Source organism: Uloborus diversus, chromosome 5, assembly GCF_026930045.1.
Source record: "Uloborus diversus isolate 005 chromosome 5, Udiv.v.3.1, whole genome shotgun sequence".
Lineage (NCBI taxonomy): Eukaryota > Metazoa > Arthropoda > Arachnida > Araneae > Uloboridae > Uloborus > Uloborus diversus.
The window spans coordinates 164,192,006-164,209,651 of NC_072735.1; positions in this window are offsets into that span (position 1 = coordinate 164,192,006).

Consider the following 17,646-nt stretch of genomic DNA (forward strand, 5'->3'; position numbering starts at 1 on the left):
ATGCACATTTCTGACACGTTATTCCAAATCACCCTGTATATCATACACCTTGGATACAATAGTGTATTTAACAACCTATATATCGCTGGATCTCCTCGTTATACTGCTATTACTCTGTTCAGATTCTATTTTCGATTCCTTAAAATCAATTTTACCCCTGAATAATAATTTTAAATCATTATCTTTTGTTTCAAACAATTTTCAGAACTTAAAGTTCAAGCGACATTGTTATTTTTGGTCGAAGAAAACTTAAATTATCTCAATTCTTTGTGGAGTATATGTTTTCAATTCGCCCTATCATTTAAATTCCATGCTAAGGAATGGGGGGATTAAATGGAAATGCTTCCAAAGTAACCGATCGTTTATCTCGGAGAAATTTCGTTTGTTCTATCCATTTTGCTGAGTCGTTTCATTCCTGATCCACCGAAAATTTGCGTAAGCATGAAATAATGAAGTAGTGCTCTTGAAGTGGAACTTTTGAAGGAATTGAATTGATTTTTGTATTGGATCGGGAAAATTGTTTGATTGCGTAACTGCGTGAGAAAAGAAAATGTGATGGCGGATAATTGATATTTTACTCTTCGCGATGAAAACGGGATATGAAGTTTAAGGATAAATGATAAACATTCACCATTGCTTTGTTACTTTACGCGTCGTCGCAAATGACGTACGAGGGACGTTTTTAAAGTAAGGCCCATTTTGAAATAAAAAATAACCAATACAGATAGAGCAAAGAAGTTTATTCCACAAAATTCTACACCCTTACGCAATATTTCGACATTACTCACGTGATTTTGATGGATTTGTCATAGCGTTTTACAGGTTTTTTTATACCTATTCGTGGAAAATTAACGCCTGTGTAGTAGGGTGGTTCAAAAAAACTTTTTTCAGCTGGAGTCCAGGACTCCTCTTTTTTTTGCATTTACTAACCGTATTATGTTGTAACAGTTTTAGCTTCGTACTCAAATATTAGGAGGGTGCTCAATGACCCCCTTAATTTAACATTACCCGTAGCATAGAAAATGCCACAAATTTAGAAACATTTCATTTCCCCAGCTGTTTTTTTTTTTTTTTTTGTAAATATTTTTATTGCAATGTGTAAGCATATTATTAGTATGTATGATAATGTGTAGCAATATGATAATGTGTTTTTTTCAGTTCAATGTATTTTGTTCACACCCCCCCCCCCCCTTCCCTATACTAATGAAGTTTGGGGAAGGGGGTTGAGCACCCTCTTCCAGTTGTAGTAGGAAGCTAAAATTCTTCCAATATATTACTATCCACTAGTTTAAAAATATTGAGGGGTGTCCTGTTATCTAGAAGAAACTTTTTTTTACATGTATTTTTGAACCATCCTACTGTGTAGTCAACCATGGGGTAACATGTTATCTGAGCTCATTATTGCTGCTGTTCCGCAGATCCCCTAAGAAAGACTTCAGGTGCCGAAACAAATGAAAGTTGCTGCGAGCGAGGTGGAGGAAGACCAGAGGATGCTCAAAAAAGTCCCAGACAAAGCCCTGTAAGAGTCCTCATGGTTGACTACACAAGCGGAAACTTTGGTATACAAAAACTTGCACCACACTATGACAAATGCTTGGGAAGTCCCGGAAGCGATGTCGAAAAATAGCGTAAGGGTGGTAAATTTTTGTACAATAAATTTCTTCGCTCTCTTTTTTTTTATTTCAAAATGGACCTTACTTTAAAAACACGATTCGTATTAAGTAAAAAAAAAATATTATAAATATCTAATTTTCGAACGTAATAATGAACTAAAAGCATCGAACAAGTAAAAAGATAATGTGAGGCTTTTGCTTGTTTTTTATGTAAAATAAAACTGTAACAAATTCAATTTTCATACGAAATCCGTTACCACTCTGTCTTAGCTTTTTTCGTTGTTAACTTGAAAGAAATGTTCCTCATAACACTAAAAATATTTATCTGTAATGTTTGTTTAAAACGACATTCTTATTGTAGTAAAACGTAGAAAATTCGTCAAATATCTGAAAGATGAAAATAAACAAAAGCTCAAAAATTTGAACGCACTTCCATGAAGTTTTAATAGGCTTAAAAGAAAGAATTTCAAAGCTGTTTCAGCTGAAAATTATTTTTTTTTTAAAGTGAGTTTGTCTTTTTTCATACAGAAACTAGTTCAACTTTCTTTATACGAATTCGGTGCATTTTTTCACAAGTTCATTCAATACCCTTTGTTAATTTACTTTACAAAAATTGAGCACAAAGTGCAATAATACCAAGGGCGTTTGTGACCCGAAATTTCAAAAAATTCCGAAAATTTTGGATTGCTGTTTCTCAAAATTTTGGGCTGATAACGCATTCAAAAACTGAAAAAATTCAAAAAAAATTATTTTAGGTTTCAATGATTTCTGTATGTATATTTAAAGAGTTTTTACGGTGGAAGGAAAGGGGAGTTGGAGCTTCCTCATAGTTTCCGAAATTTTCACTGTCTTCAGAAAATTTTCCTTGATTCCACTTGCACCTCTGAATACCTCGTTTATCCGCACGATTTGAAACCAAAAGCAATCCGGAAAAACGAAAATTCGGATAATCTAGGTAATATCATTGATTAGCAAAACACGTTCTTTAATTAGCAGACTTATCTTTTATTACAGCAAAAATTGATGTTTTGAAGCAAAATTAATTAGAATCACTTTTCGCAAACACTTTACTTAATCTTTAGTTCAGCTACAGCAATGTCTGACAGACAACCCAAGTACGCTATGTTGTTTGTACGATTTAAAGATTGTGTAACCAATGCAGAATTTGTATATTTAATCAAAGTAAGAAGAAGCCGCATAGTTCCATTATTCTTATCATAATTTTGGAACATTACTAATGTCAGGGACATAACCAGGCAAAAATTTCGGGGAGGGTTTAAAATCTTTCATGCGGAGCTTAGCGCTATTTGTGCTGACGTTCGTGTCGTCGGGTTATCTATTATGAAAGCGTTTTATGCAATTAATACACATATGAGAGAGTGAGAAGCAAAGGGATGTAAGTGGATATTTTTAAGTTTCGAGTAAAACGCGTTTAAAGATCAGATCCTAGGCAGGCTTTCATTGAAATTTTTTTCTAAATCATGCTGTACAGCAGCACCTACCAGGGCTACTAGTACAATCTCTTGCCCCAAGACAGAGGAGGGGTTCATCTACCATTTGTACTGGTTATCTCCAAATTTTTAGTTTTGCCACTTGCATCTCTTTGCTTCTCACTACCTCATATGTAAGACATTTGAGTTTTGGAACAATATTTTTTGGAAATTTTTAAATATAAACGAACGTTTAAATGTCAAACCGAACTTTTCGGTGAGGGGGGGGGGTGAACCCTAAGAACTCCCTCTTGTATACGGCCCTGACTAAGATTACCGTTTTTTCTTTCTTTCTTTCTTTCTTTACAAATTTGTTCCGGATAATAGATGTTCTGTTGTACATACACTAACTATAAATTTGTTTCATTTTTCCTTTGAATTCAGTAAACAAGGAGGATTGTTTTTTGTTACATTGTGTTACATAATGTAGAGGTATGCAGTGTTAATGTATATTTTATGTCATGTACATACATATTTTACAACCACTTTATTTGATTAAATTGTATACTATTTTCTCAAAGTTATTTCCTTCGTTATTTCAAAAATCCGAACAATTTGAAAATCCGAACAGCCTATGATTCCAATTAGTTTAGGTTTTTGTCTATACCATATTTCTATCATTTCAGTTAGTTTTTTAGTTAAATTTATCTTCAATTTAATATCTATTACCTATTTTAAACTTGCTATTTTTAAGAATAGCAGATATAAAATGTTCTTACATTTTATATTTTGCAGTTTTACTACAGCTTTGCTCTTTAAATATGCTTCTAACCCCATATCATCAATTTTGCCTTAAAACATTTTCGATATTAAAATCAAAATTTTTATTCTTTATTTGAACCGAGGAAAAATATCTAAATTAAATTTCTAAATTATAATTTTCGATGTATTCTCTAGTGGAGGGCTCTTTCTATGTCTGTATTGTTTCTTTAAATCACTTTCTTGAAAGTTTCTGTTAGTGTTTTAATTTGTGAGCAAAATATTTCTCAAACTAATTTAAAAATGCTCGAAAGGCGGAAAATTCTTTAAATAATCAATCTCTCAGAAAAAATTAATTTCCTTGGAGGATATCATTTTAATTTCGGTGGCTATTCAGCATTGTCTGAGTAAAATGTTTCATGAAAACAGAAACATGTGATAATTTCTGGTAGCAAAACAGTACAATGATGCAGCTTTCTTGTCAAACTCTGAAAGTCATTTTATAATTTTAGTAAAAATGTTTTTTATTTATTTTTGCATTTGAGAAAATGTATCACTTCTTCAGCTGAAGTCTTTTGATTTTATACAAGTGTATGCGGAAAAAAATGCTTTTAAATTGATGGCTTAAATCAATAAAACCTGGATTATTCTGAAAGTGTCTAGGGTCCATTATACCCGATTCTATGCAAGCTTAAGTACATGCTTAAAATTATTTTGATAACTGATGCGACGATAACAGTTATGTCATGTGGGGCTTGTTCAAGAATCAAGCTTAAAGAAAAGAAAAATAAGAGTAAAATTTCACGCCAAGGTGTAGAAAAGAGCAATTATATAGCTCAAAATTTAAATTTTACCTTTTAAATTCTTTTTTTCTTTCAAAAGACCCGAACCGCCTATCTGAAAAACCGGAGCATCAAATAACCTCTGTGCCGAATTCACCAAAACTCCTCATCCATTTATGTATACAACCTCCGACAATAAAAATCCGGAATAGTCATGTTATATAAAAGTAGATGAAATATTAACAAACGTTACCTTACTGTCGTGCGAAATAGTTACCTTCCATCTGCTATTTATATCATGGAAACTTTGTAAGAAGTCATCTTTTGAGCTGGAGTTCAAACGCTTTCTAACTTTTTCTTGCATATCAGGAATACCGTCAAATCTCTTTCCTTTCAAAAAAAGTTTAAGTCTTGGGTATAGGATGAAGTCTGAGGCATTGAGATCAGGTGACAGGGGTGGATGTTCAATTTGCACTACCCTCCTTTTTGCCAGGAACTGTTTACAAGAACCTTAAATTGATCTTTTGTTATTTTTTTTTCTTGTTCACTTATGCCAGCGGACAAAACATAAACCTTGTAAAACATGTCTTATATTAATTACAAACGACGTTCAACTGAACAACGATGAGCAGATCGTCAGTACCCAGGTGCCGCGTTTCGTTTCGTCAGTGGGGCCAGCACGACCGTTCTGACTTCATTTTACTGAATTTTATTGTCAGAGGTTGTATATATATGTAGGAAAAAACTTCAGCTGTTATTCTTTTTTGTTTTTGGAATCGATTAAAAAGCCTCTCCCACCAACCAACCCACCTATCCAAGGCAGAGCAAGAACAATGAAAGCATTACAAAAAGAAGTAAGATTTTCGTATTTACAAGCATAGACCTATATGTATTAAAGACTATAGTTTTACAAGTCTTTAGTTTGACTTCATCTGCTTCCACTGGCTCCAAGTAACGAAAGCTACTTCTCAAAGCATACAAGTCTTTCTTTAGACGAGGAGAATACAATATCATACATCTGATTGCTGCTTTAATACTCAAGTCAAGTGCAATCTAGCGATTTCACATTTGATTTTTACTACAGTGTCTTCTTCCTGAGATATATAAGTCTTATAGTTTCGACTGCCCATTTTACTTCGAGTGATTCAAATATTTGAATTTATATCGTTATGTCATGGGGTTTGGTTGGAACGCGTTAAGCAATTAAATTGCGAAGAGAAATGAAAATGTTTTAAAAAAATCTTAGAGCTTTTAATTATTTCATTTTGTAAACTAGCTCAAGAATAAAAAATGTGTAATATCAATCGAAATGCGTTACAATTTTTTATCTACACTGCAGATTTTATCGAGGTCTGTTTAAACGCGATTTTAAACGATTTATCCAATTTTCCAGGAATTCCCTTACACATGGTTGACAAATTTAATGCTGTGCAATAAAAGGTATATCTCATGTTAGAGATTTCACCTTATGTAAACTAGAATTAAACATCAGCAGCGACCGACAGCTATTGTGAAATCTTAAGAGCTGTGAGAAAATTTTAGACGCCTAACAAATACTTTCTCACCGTTAAAAAGGAAAGTTCAGTGTAAAACATGGATTCTCTGAGAGATTCTGTACACAATAATTGTTAATTACAGAAAAAAAAAAATGCCTAGAATAGGTAAATGTTTGAAAAACTACAGGAATACGCACTCTAATAGGAACTTTTAAAAACAATTCTGATAAATAGCATAAAGATTGATAGAAATATGAGTATATTGTGAAAAGCATATTAAAGACATAAAAGAAAATGTGATGAAGTATATTGATATGCGGGGTACACGTACAGGTACAGCAGTGTTTCGCAACGTAGGACGCATGCTTCACACCAGGGAAATTTTTTTCTGGAGGCAATCCAAGAATGAGTTATTAATTGTTTTCCTTTCAGTAACTTACTTCTTTACATTGTCTTTTTTTTTATTTGCTTTTATATGTTAGTTGGAAATGTTCTTTTAAACAGAATACATGTTATTTTCTTATTGTGCCTCTTGCAAATGTATTCACGCTCTGTGTTATACGAATCATATATGACCATAAGAGGCATCGGTATTTAAGGGTGGGTCATTGTCAAGCGAAGGTTCAGAATCATTGAACTAGTGCTTTTGGTGAAACAGTAGGAACATAATAAATTATGTAAAATGTAATTACTTAATGAGACGTTATGTCGTTAATGATAACCGAGTTGAATACAGTCAACAGATAAAGTCTATTACAACAAAATTCAAGAGACGGGAAATTTTGTTTGGTGCAACTCAAGTCAGTGCCGGATCTACGATTTTTCCGAACCGGGCAAAAAAGTGAAACTCTGCACTTACCCATCTTTCCTCATGTTTTCTATCTATTTTCAAGCAAAAAAATCTACAGAAATAGGATGAATTTTTTCCCCTCCCCCCTCTAAAAGTTGCAACCCGGAGCGAGGAACTCAGCTTGTTCTCCCCTCCCATCAGTACATGATCCCCTGCATTCGATGCACATTCAAGCTCTGTAATAGTGGTTAAAATGTTTATTTTATTTATTTCAAATGGCAAAGAACTTGAAAAATTCGTAAAAGACAAACAAATGACGAAAAATGAAGAACAAGAAAAAAAAACGTCTTTGTCTCATTTGATTTCTCGCCTCCTAGTATCGTTAGTTAAAATGTGACTGAACATATCTTTTGTTGAAACAGATATATGGATGCCTCAGTTGCCAAATCGATTAACTCCACGTTTAAAAAAAATCCTCATTTCTGCTTTAATAGTGTTTAATCAATGCTTAGAATGTGAATTTATATTAAACTTTTGGTTCAGTACATTTCTGATCCTGCGATGGCAGAAAATGTAACACGAGGGCCCATTCACTCCTATGGATAACACTATCTTCTTCATCAATTTTCTCGATTTTTTTTTTTTTTTTTTTGTTTTTTGGAGTTAATCGATTTGGCAAGTGAAGCATCCATATTTTATTTGAGTTCGTATTCGTTGTAGTGAGATTTTACTGTTTTTCTTCTACTTTCTGGGAAAGACGTCCACTCTCATCAGTCATCTTCCGTTACATGTGAAACTTAAGCGTCATTTGTTTATTCGATCATGACCCCACTTAATTCTGATAGACCGTGACAATCGCTGAAACTCATGGCAACAAAGAGGGCGCTACAGGGAACCCCTGTTTCCGTTACGTTGCCATTGATTAGTGGATGCATGGGTTCCGCTCAGCGCCTGTTGCGGTCGAAACGGGTGACTTTCAATCAAACATAAGCAAACTTTGAAACGTTGCATTGATTGGTGGATGCAACGGTTTAGCACAGAAAAGTCATAAATTGTCACGACCCATTAACCGTCAACGCCATTTAGTGGGTCCATGATTCGACCCTACTTAACAAATTACAACTAGATACTAACACTTACAATCTGCAACTTGATACAAACATTAAAATTCCAATACATAAATCCTCAACAATTCATGTGCCTGTGGATCCAGAATCAAAAATCGTGCAACAGAGTCCAAATAACATCATTACGGAGAAGCTGCAGTCTCATTCTTCCGTAATGACGCTGCAAAATGTAATCCGCGCTGCCGCTAACAGTCGTGCCGGGAATAAATCAGGCAGAAAAATACGCATAATACGAATACCTACGTAGACAAAGTTCTCCCCTTATTCTTATTCATAAACTCCGCGTTTATTCCTTAATGCAGTCTTGGCGTGGCTCATGGGCTAAGACGCTTTACGACTTCGCTACGTGTCGCCAAAAATGTTCAACAAAATTGAAATTCGGCCCTGTGCATTAGAAGCCGGCCTCCCTCTGTGCATGACATTTTTGAAACCCTATTCATTTTCCGCGGCAGATTTACTGCATTAAATCACGTGAGGAAATTTTCTGATTTTAGGAAAGATTAGCGTAAGCGGAAAACATTTTCCTGTTTTGATGATCGTTTTCTGTTAACAGATAAGCAATGGGTTTTTTTTTTCTGTCATCATTTTAAAGAGTTGCTCCGAAAAATAGATAAATAATCTTTAAAATTTCAAATCATTTGTGCTCGATGCAATCTGTGTTTCACGCTAAAGATTATCTTTAATATTTTGAGAACCATTGGACAAGCTCATTCATAAGATCAAAATTTATTTTATAAAACCGATCGAGTTCGATTAATTTATAAACTATATATTTCCCGTGTAACTAAGGAATCAGAATCTCAATGTTAGCAAACCAAATATGTTGTTGTTAAGCAATTGCCTTAAGTTTATTTCGTGCCACAAATGAAATACATCGATTTAAAACATTGCATGCATACTGCCATGCTTCTTCTTCTTTGTTTTTTTAAATTAAGGATTACTTTTTAATATAAGACCGAATGAAATAATATTTCGTTAATTATCCAAATGCTTTTGTGTTGAATATTAAATTAACTTAATTTCTGAAAATTATTGTATTTTTGCATCTTTAATGGACCATATGGACACACAGGGGAGGATGGCCTAAAGCGGGTAGGTTTTCGAGGAATGCTCGAAAATTGTAGTTTTTGGACTTTTATCGCATCAATTTCGGTTTTATTTCCTAGCAGGGTTCTTGAACTTCAAAATAAAAATTGATTTTTGTATTATTTCAAACCCAATATTTATTTATTATCAAACATTAGAAATACTTGAAAAACCCGTTTTGCACTACAAGGGGGCACAAAGCGGGTAAAATTAACTAATTGAGATTTGGTACATTTGCCAATCAAATATGAAGTTATAAATAATAAAATTAGTTGACTAGCTACCTACCATTATAATAATTTATTCAAAAAAGTTATACTTATCCAATTTAAAGTCAGTATACTTGTTTATAAAAAATAAAGAAAGAACTGGTTAAATTAATAGACTTTTTAATTGTTATCAAAAAAAAAAAAATAAATAAATAAATAATACTTTTCCAATTGAAATAGAAAGTCAGCACATGTGTCAAGAAATTATAAATAAATACATAATTAAATCCTATACCCGCTTTGTCCGACCCGCTTTGCCCAAAAGCACGTTTTTTATTTTAATAGTTATAACCTTAAATTAATAATTAAAAAAACGGAATGACCATCGTAGTTTGTAGGTGGATGGTGTCAGAATAACATAATATTATTGACAATCGGAAAAAATAAGCTGGTCTTCGACTAATCACAAGTTGCAAAGATTCATTTTTTCTACAAGTGTATCATTTTTTAATTTAAGCCTAGTTGCGCTATGCCGCTTTACTGCTGCTTTACTGGGACTGATTAAAACTCGGGGGTGTTGGGGTAAACACGACATACGTATGCATCGCCGCTGACACGCCATGGAGGGGGGCATACGAAGGCCTACCCCCTTTGGGCCACCCTCCCCTCTGTACATTGATTCACAAAAACTACTGAACCACCTTTTCACAAAACTTATCATAACTATCGCTCACTCCTTTCATCAACGTCATATCTCAAAAGACGTGATTTTTGGAGATTTACCCTGCTTAATACCAGACGGATGAGTCCATAAGAAGGATGAATCTGCAGCCTCTGGATGAGATAACCGAGCTGCAACATTGCATGTAATATTTCAAAGTGTTCTATCTTTGACGTCATAAGCATTATTTTCGGAGAAAGCATTTGAACAGTGAAATATTATAAAAGCACATACAACTGGTTGATTTATGATGCTTACTAAAAACGTTCTTAAAATATTGTAACAGTAATAGCAGTGCTGGAATGCTTGCGTTGCGTCTGCAAAGGCCAACTTAAAAGATAACTAGGCATTAAAAACAGAACAGTAAACACAGGAGTGAGTTACATGAAAGTGAGCCAACCCACCCCCTGTGATAATATTTCGTTCCATTTTGTGCAATGCATATGCGTAACGCACAAGTATTTATCATTTGAGGAAAAAGTTTATTAATGTTCTCATACACACAGGGTATAACATGATAGTGTGACATAATAGGCGCTTTAAAGGGGATAAACCTGTCTGGTGTGAACCGGTATTTGAAAGTTGCTTCTTAGCATGATATTAGTCGCCATCTGGCTGCCGTTTATGGCAAATCTTGCAATTTAGTGGCTGCTGTGAAGGGTTGCAGCAAGCAATTCAATGCTGGTTGTGAAGTTCAAATACGATCCAACACATGGCCAAAATCATCGCTTGGTCCCTTGCAACACAATTATTGCACTGGTTAATGAGCTGATTTACAGTTAGAACATCTTGCCTTACGACTTCACATTTTTGTGATCTTCCTGCGGTCTCAATGACGCTTCCTGAAAGGATCTCATTAGAAAAATAACTGAAGGGGATCTATATTCGAATCGGACCATGACGTGAAGGAGTCTGTTACAGAGCAACCAAAGAAGTTTCATGATAAGGATACCACAAGACTCGTTCGCCAATGGCACGAACGGCTGAATGATCATGGAGACTTCTTTTTAGTAAAAAAATCCGTTCGCCAGCTGTTTGCGTTGTCTCACTTTAACTTGACTCGCCCTCGTAGTTTAGTTTTTTCCAGCTAAGATTGGACATCTTTTGATCATATTTCGCTAATACGTTTGAAGTTACAGACATGTACTTGCTTCACTATGTCTCTCCCTATGCCTGTCACTTATTTATGTCCCTTTTGATTATGTCTTCTACCTAAGGGTTAAAGGACACAAGTCCATTTATTTTAAAATCAAAATTTATTCACCATCTTCTTTAAGATGTTTACAATATGCAGAGGCATAACGCATTAAGTTTTTGTGCAACAAATTTTATTTCAAATCCAGTAATTGACAATCCAGTAACTCTTACAGTAAGAAATATGACTTAAAGCTGATATCGGGCTACTGTTTTTGTTTTAACTTTGCACCCTTTAATTCTAGGTACATATTATATCTTTAAACCTACCTGTCGAATTTATCCTCCTGGCTGATTGTATTCGTGCTTATCACTATATCAGTGGCAATAAATTTTTCCTTTTCTCTTTTCAAAAAAATATAGCACATCCATCTGTACCTTAAAACCGTATATAATATAGAAAAGGCTGAAAGTATCTGGACTAAAGCCAAAGAAGGAGATGAATTGAAATATTTCCTACGAAACTGGGACACATGCTAATACTTCTCTATGAGTGATAGAATTTTTTTGGCTCCTCTTCCGCACTTTAAATCGAAGCGGGTGGGAGAAATTTTCGGATGAGAAAAGAAGGTTTCGGATATCCCCTGAGACTTTTTTTGTTCGTGTGATTTGACTGAAGTATTTATCGACAGGGACTTTTTGTACCTGTCATATCTTTTGATGGATCTGTTCGCTGAGCTCGGAGCTTGATTTCTTGATAGCAGATTTGAATGTAAATCTCTGTCAGGAAGACTTTTGTGTTTGTCCGTTGAAGAGAGTTTTTTGGTTCATTCGAATATTCATTTCTTTCTTTCTCCCCATAGTATCCTTTTTACTTTCGCAATAACCTTAGATATAAAAATGTCATTTGTGAGTCTAATTAGGGTCAGTTGGAGGGAAAGGAAACATGGAGTACATTGAAACAAACTCTATATCTACACGTGTGGTAGCTATACCAACTTAAAGGTAGTTTGAAACTAAACTATTGGAGAGTGAAGACGAGGTAAAATATAAAAGAAATTATGTAACCAGCGGACCAGCAAGAGCTTTTGAAAAAAAAAAAAAAATGCGGACCAGTGATGTTAATTTCCCTCTTATTCCTTCCCTTTTTTTCTTTCTTTTACTATTATTTTTTTTTTGCAAAATAAATAAATAAATAAAAACCTTGCATTGGAGAACCGTTAAAACGATAGATTTTTAAATGGAGATTTTCTCCCATTTTTTCTTCTTCTTTGCATTCTTTTTTTTTTTGTTTCGTTTTTATATAAAAAAAAAGAAAACTTTCAACTCATGGGCAGTTAAACACCAGTGAAAATTTGCCTCTGTTTTACAGAATAATAATAACAATAAATGAATTAATGAGAATGTAAATTTAATTTTATTCCGTTAAAACAAATTAAATGCTAAGAATAAGAGAAGTAATTATTGTTTTATTCACAAGTAATAAATGTTGCTGAAAAATCATGGAACACTATAAAATTAATCACAAAATTTACATAAACGATGGCGTATATAATAATATTATTGTTATCGCGTTTTTTTTTCTTTTATTGAGTGTAGAAATTTCTTAACGTGGACGAGCAAAAATCTCCGGTCATTTTTTGAACTGGTCAATTTTTTCCGCGAACCTATACGGTCCGCCGTGCAAATCATTGCCATTCGTGTTTGAAGATGACATTCTGAAAATCGAACTTTTTCGAAGTTTTGTGATTTTACATTTTTTTTCTCCAGCAAATCTACAAATGCGAACTAAATAATATCAAATAGTTTTGCTTGACATGCAGAAGAGTACTAAAATCACCAACTTATAAATTCCACCTTCCTTACTATTTTTGATGTGCAATGTAAGCATTTTTATTTAGCTAATAAATACTCTACTCTAGGGTTAATGAAAACAACTATGTTTTTCACCCTTCCTACTTCTCGAATGATTAAATTTGGATGTAAATGACACTTTTCTGGATATTTTACCTAAGAATTGGCCAGAATTTTATTTTTGTGCGATTATTCTTTTTAAATGTGTTCAGATTACGTTTGGAAGATTTAGCGGTAGCCTACGGGCTATAAACAGTATTCTTGATGTAGAACTTCTTAAGATTCTAAACTATTTGCGCATATTTTGATTATCTACCTGCATCAACGTCATAGGAAATAAATTGGATGTTCCTACTCACCCCTTAGCCTCTGGGGGAAAAAGAAAAATATATTTAATATTATCTGCGTCTCAGACTGGTAGAAAAAAAATCTGCTACTGAGCACACCAGTACGTTTGCAAAAAGATTTGTTTGTAGGCTTTAAGTTAGTTAGGCGTAAAATATGCAACTCAGAGACATTTGAGATCTCTGATTACCTACTGTCCAAATGTCTCCGACTTACTCATTCCTGTTAAGAAAGCATTAATTTCCTCTAACTCAGTATTAACACACCTAGCACATACATCCCCGCGGTTGAATTTTTGGTCTGACTACACAGTAGCTTGATAACGGGTAAAAACAAAAACCTACGTTAAAAAATAAATAAATAAATAAAAAAATTCCGATGTCAATATTACACTTCAAACTTTGTAAGCTACAAAAACTTACATAATTGACTTTTATAATTTACTTTCCTGCTCAATTTCTCAATTTCCAAAATCTTTGTTCAACAATGATGCACAACACTCTTAGATTACTCCAATTTCCAATATGAGAAGCTGCTGTACTCACGGACAAAATTTACTTTTCAGTTTTTGCTGGTCTTTGGGAATGGATAATCGTTTGTAAAAAATTTCTGGCATAAACTACAGCTTATCATCTAATTTGGAAAAAATTTTCAGGTGAAAATCTCAAAGCTTTCAACCTCAATTTTTTTTAAACCATCTTTTTTTGTTCGTGGGTACAACAACCCGTTCACCCCGCGGACAGGTGCCTTTGTACCCATGGACAGTTAAAAAAATAATATATAACTAGGTCTGAGGAACTCAATTATACTCAATTCAATTTCATAAACCATTTTATGTTGAAATACTTCATTCGTCGCGTCATTCATTGACGTGACGTCATGCCATTCATTGAAAAATACGCCATTCATTGAAAATAACGTTAAATAAAATATGCAACAGAAATTAAACTTTGAAAACTAATCGAAGTTTTTTTCCCTTTTTTTTTAAATTTTCCTTAATCATTAACATCAGTGAACTCTTTAAAAAAGTTAGTAGTCTTAAGAGAGTTATGAATAAAAAGTTAATATGTTTTTAAACAAAAAATAACTAGATTCATGATAGTATGACTGTCTATGTACCTACATAATAACTTCAATTTATATGCAAATTGAAACCTTTAACTAAAATTAACAGATTACAAAAAAACTCAGTTTAGATTAAATCAACAAAAATCTAGAAAAGTCGACTTCAAATGAAAACAGGTAGGATTGACGGTCTGAAGATCCTACAACAGGTGGGGGTTACTTCACCACTATATTTTCAAATTCATCATTATTGTTAAAAGCAAATTTCGAACGTTAGAGACAAGGCACCATTTTGAGGTACTTCACATGGTAAGAAGACTCAAATGTGACCCAAAGAGACTAAAAATTGCTGTCCGTGGGTACATGTGTTTCCTTCGGTACAAAGGTATGCCGTTTTGATGTTGCATGGCAGTCACATCGACAGGACCACAGTTTTACAACATTAAAAATCAGAAACAAAACCTTTAAAATATAGGGAATCATAACCTACAACAAAAGTGCATAATACAATACACAACGGAAGAAAAAAAAAATGCTCATGTTATTCTTTACTTAGATCCTACTAAAACCAAAAAAATGTGATACAATCTTAAATGTTCGTTCTATGGAGTTGAAACTTTCTGGGGTATTGGAGAGGGCTGTGACACACACGTTCTACACCAATTAGGATCCCTCTAGACGATACCTGGAATTTCCCGACCAACGTCCGTAGGTACAACCGTCCGTGGGTACAGCAGCTTCCTCTACTGTGGTACTTCAGTCTAACGTCCTCTCCGCCCTACACATTCATCTTCCTCATAATACACCAATCCAATATTTTAACGACTCTTAAGTTTTAGTTTGAATTATGTTAGTCTATAGTCTAATACTATTTGTATTAACATTCATCTTTGTTTCTTCAATATAGAATTTATTTGTACAAATACATTTAAAACTACTCCAAGAGATATTCTCTTATTGAATGTATTATTTCTTGTATATGTGCACACTGCAATATGTTTTGAATGTAAAAATACAGTCGGATCCCACTACAACGCATCCGACTTACGCGAAATGGCTATAACGCGAGTTTTTCTTGAGTAATTAATTTTTTTATTGCTGAGGCAAATTACTCGCCTGCGACATGAATTTTTTGGGAAATGAGCGGCGGGGCGTTAGAATGGGCTTCGTTGGCACTAAATATTGGTTTTGTGAATGGATTTTTATCCCTTTAGCATCACTGAAATCGGAAGTTCACACACTGTATTAGTCTAAACAGCGCTTTGCTTTAGTTTATACAAATAACCCCTCCGATTCTTTACGTTTTTTTTTCTACATATGAACATTGATAAAATCGAATAGCTCTCAAACTCCCTTTTTCATCCAAGTTGGCGAAAGTGGAAAGAAAAGGAAAATGTTTCAGACCTTTAATGAAAAACTCAAGATTATCTATATGCTTGAACAATTAAAATGTTCTCCAAGAGATATTCTCTCTTGGAGCCAAGGTAGCACGACAATTAGGTATGAGTGAAACTTCGACATGTACTATTAAAATTCAAGAAAAAGGAACCTCCTAAAAGTTCAGAACTTAGATTTAATACAGAAGCTCGCAGTGTAGTGTCCGAGCAAAATACAAATATCATGAAAACAATCATTGATTTTGTGCTTCATAACAGTAATTCATGTTAAATAGTAACGCTTTTTCTGCCATAAAAGTCGGTTCTTCATAAAAGATACGGTAATATATAGTTAAAAAATGGTTTGAAACAATTTGAGGGGTGTTACCACATGTCTGAGACTAACTAGGTATGCTTATAAAATATTCGAAACATACGTTGTTACACAACGCAAAATTTCGACTTGCGCGAGGGGTCTTGGAACGCATCCCTCGCGTAAGTCGGGATCCGACTGTAATCTGAACATCGCTCTGTTTGTGCATAATAACTACTCCTCATTTTCCTTTTTTTTTTTTTTCCATTCTAAATACGAAAGTTGATGAAATATAATGACACCTGAGAGCGCTGTTTCATCTAAAGTAAGGTAGCACGGCAATTGGGTGTGAGTGACTCTACCGTGCGCACAAATAAAAGTCAAGAAAAAAGAAAATCCGTAAAAGTTCGCCGAGTAGTGTCGAAGCAAAGCGCTAAATGATGAAAATGGAAGCTGCTTTTGTATTGTAAATTAAGGAAACCTGGAAGAGGGGTGTTGCCATAGATGGAAACGTTATAAAAGAATTAGCAATGCAATTGTATTTAAAATATATATCCCAATAACGGATTGATCACGCAGCATAAATCATCATCATCATCTGCATTTTTTTCAAGTTACAAATATTATTACTGGATCTACAGTACAGTAGAATATAGCGCATTATTTTATTAGTATACTGTTCGTGCCGTACTAGTTTTTTTATGCCCCTTTTTTTCATTGATTTTGCATCGTAACAGTATTTTATGTCGAATAAAACAGCTTTAAAAAAAAAAATAAAAATAAAAATTCCGTTCTTAAAAATCGTAATGTATAGTTAAGGAACGGTTTAAAACACATTGAGGTGGTGTTTACTAGTGTCAAAAATAATTAGGTACGTTTATAAAAGTTTTTACTTGTACCTTTTTCCACAACGCGAAATTTCGACTTACGTGGGGAGTCTTGGAACGCATCCCTTGCGGGACTCGACTGTATAAGTTAATTTTTAATGCAAATACAAAGCAAAAAAACAAAAGTAAACTGAATGATGGTCAGTTAAAACCAAAATTTGACAATTACTATTAAAATAATAATAATAATAATAATAACTATTGTTTTGTTTTTAGTAAAAAAGAAAGGTGACCCTGAAATTTTGAGGAACATGAACCAGGAGATGTGTTAATCCAGGCCTCAAGACATTAAACTGCATAGCTCGCTTCTGAGTAGCTTTTTTTAAACATGTCAAAATCTACCAATAGGCAAGATGATCCAAAATGACTATTATAGTGATCATATAAAATAGTATGACTACAGGGCTAGCACTCAATAAGGGTGCGTGTTTCTTTATCCACAAGACATAAAGTGTATGCCAGCATAACGAGAAAGTATTATTGTCAAACAAGTAGAGGGGTTTCTATATTTCGCTCATTTCTCGCCTGTGAAGTATGTGTTGAACTAAGTTTGCAAGCTTTTTAGACCGTTGCGCACGCAAAGCTGTAGTGGTCAAAATCGCTCTCTTGCGCATAGCCGCAGTAGAGTATACTATATCGCACTTTGTAGTTAAACTGTA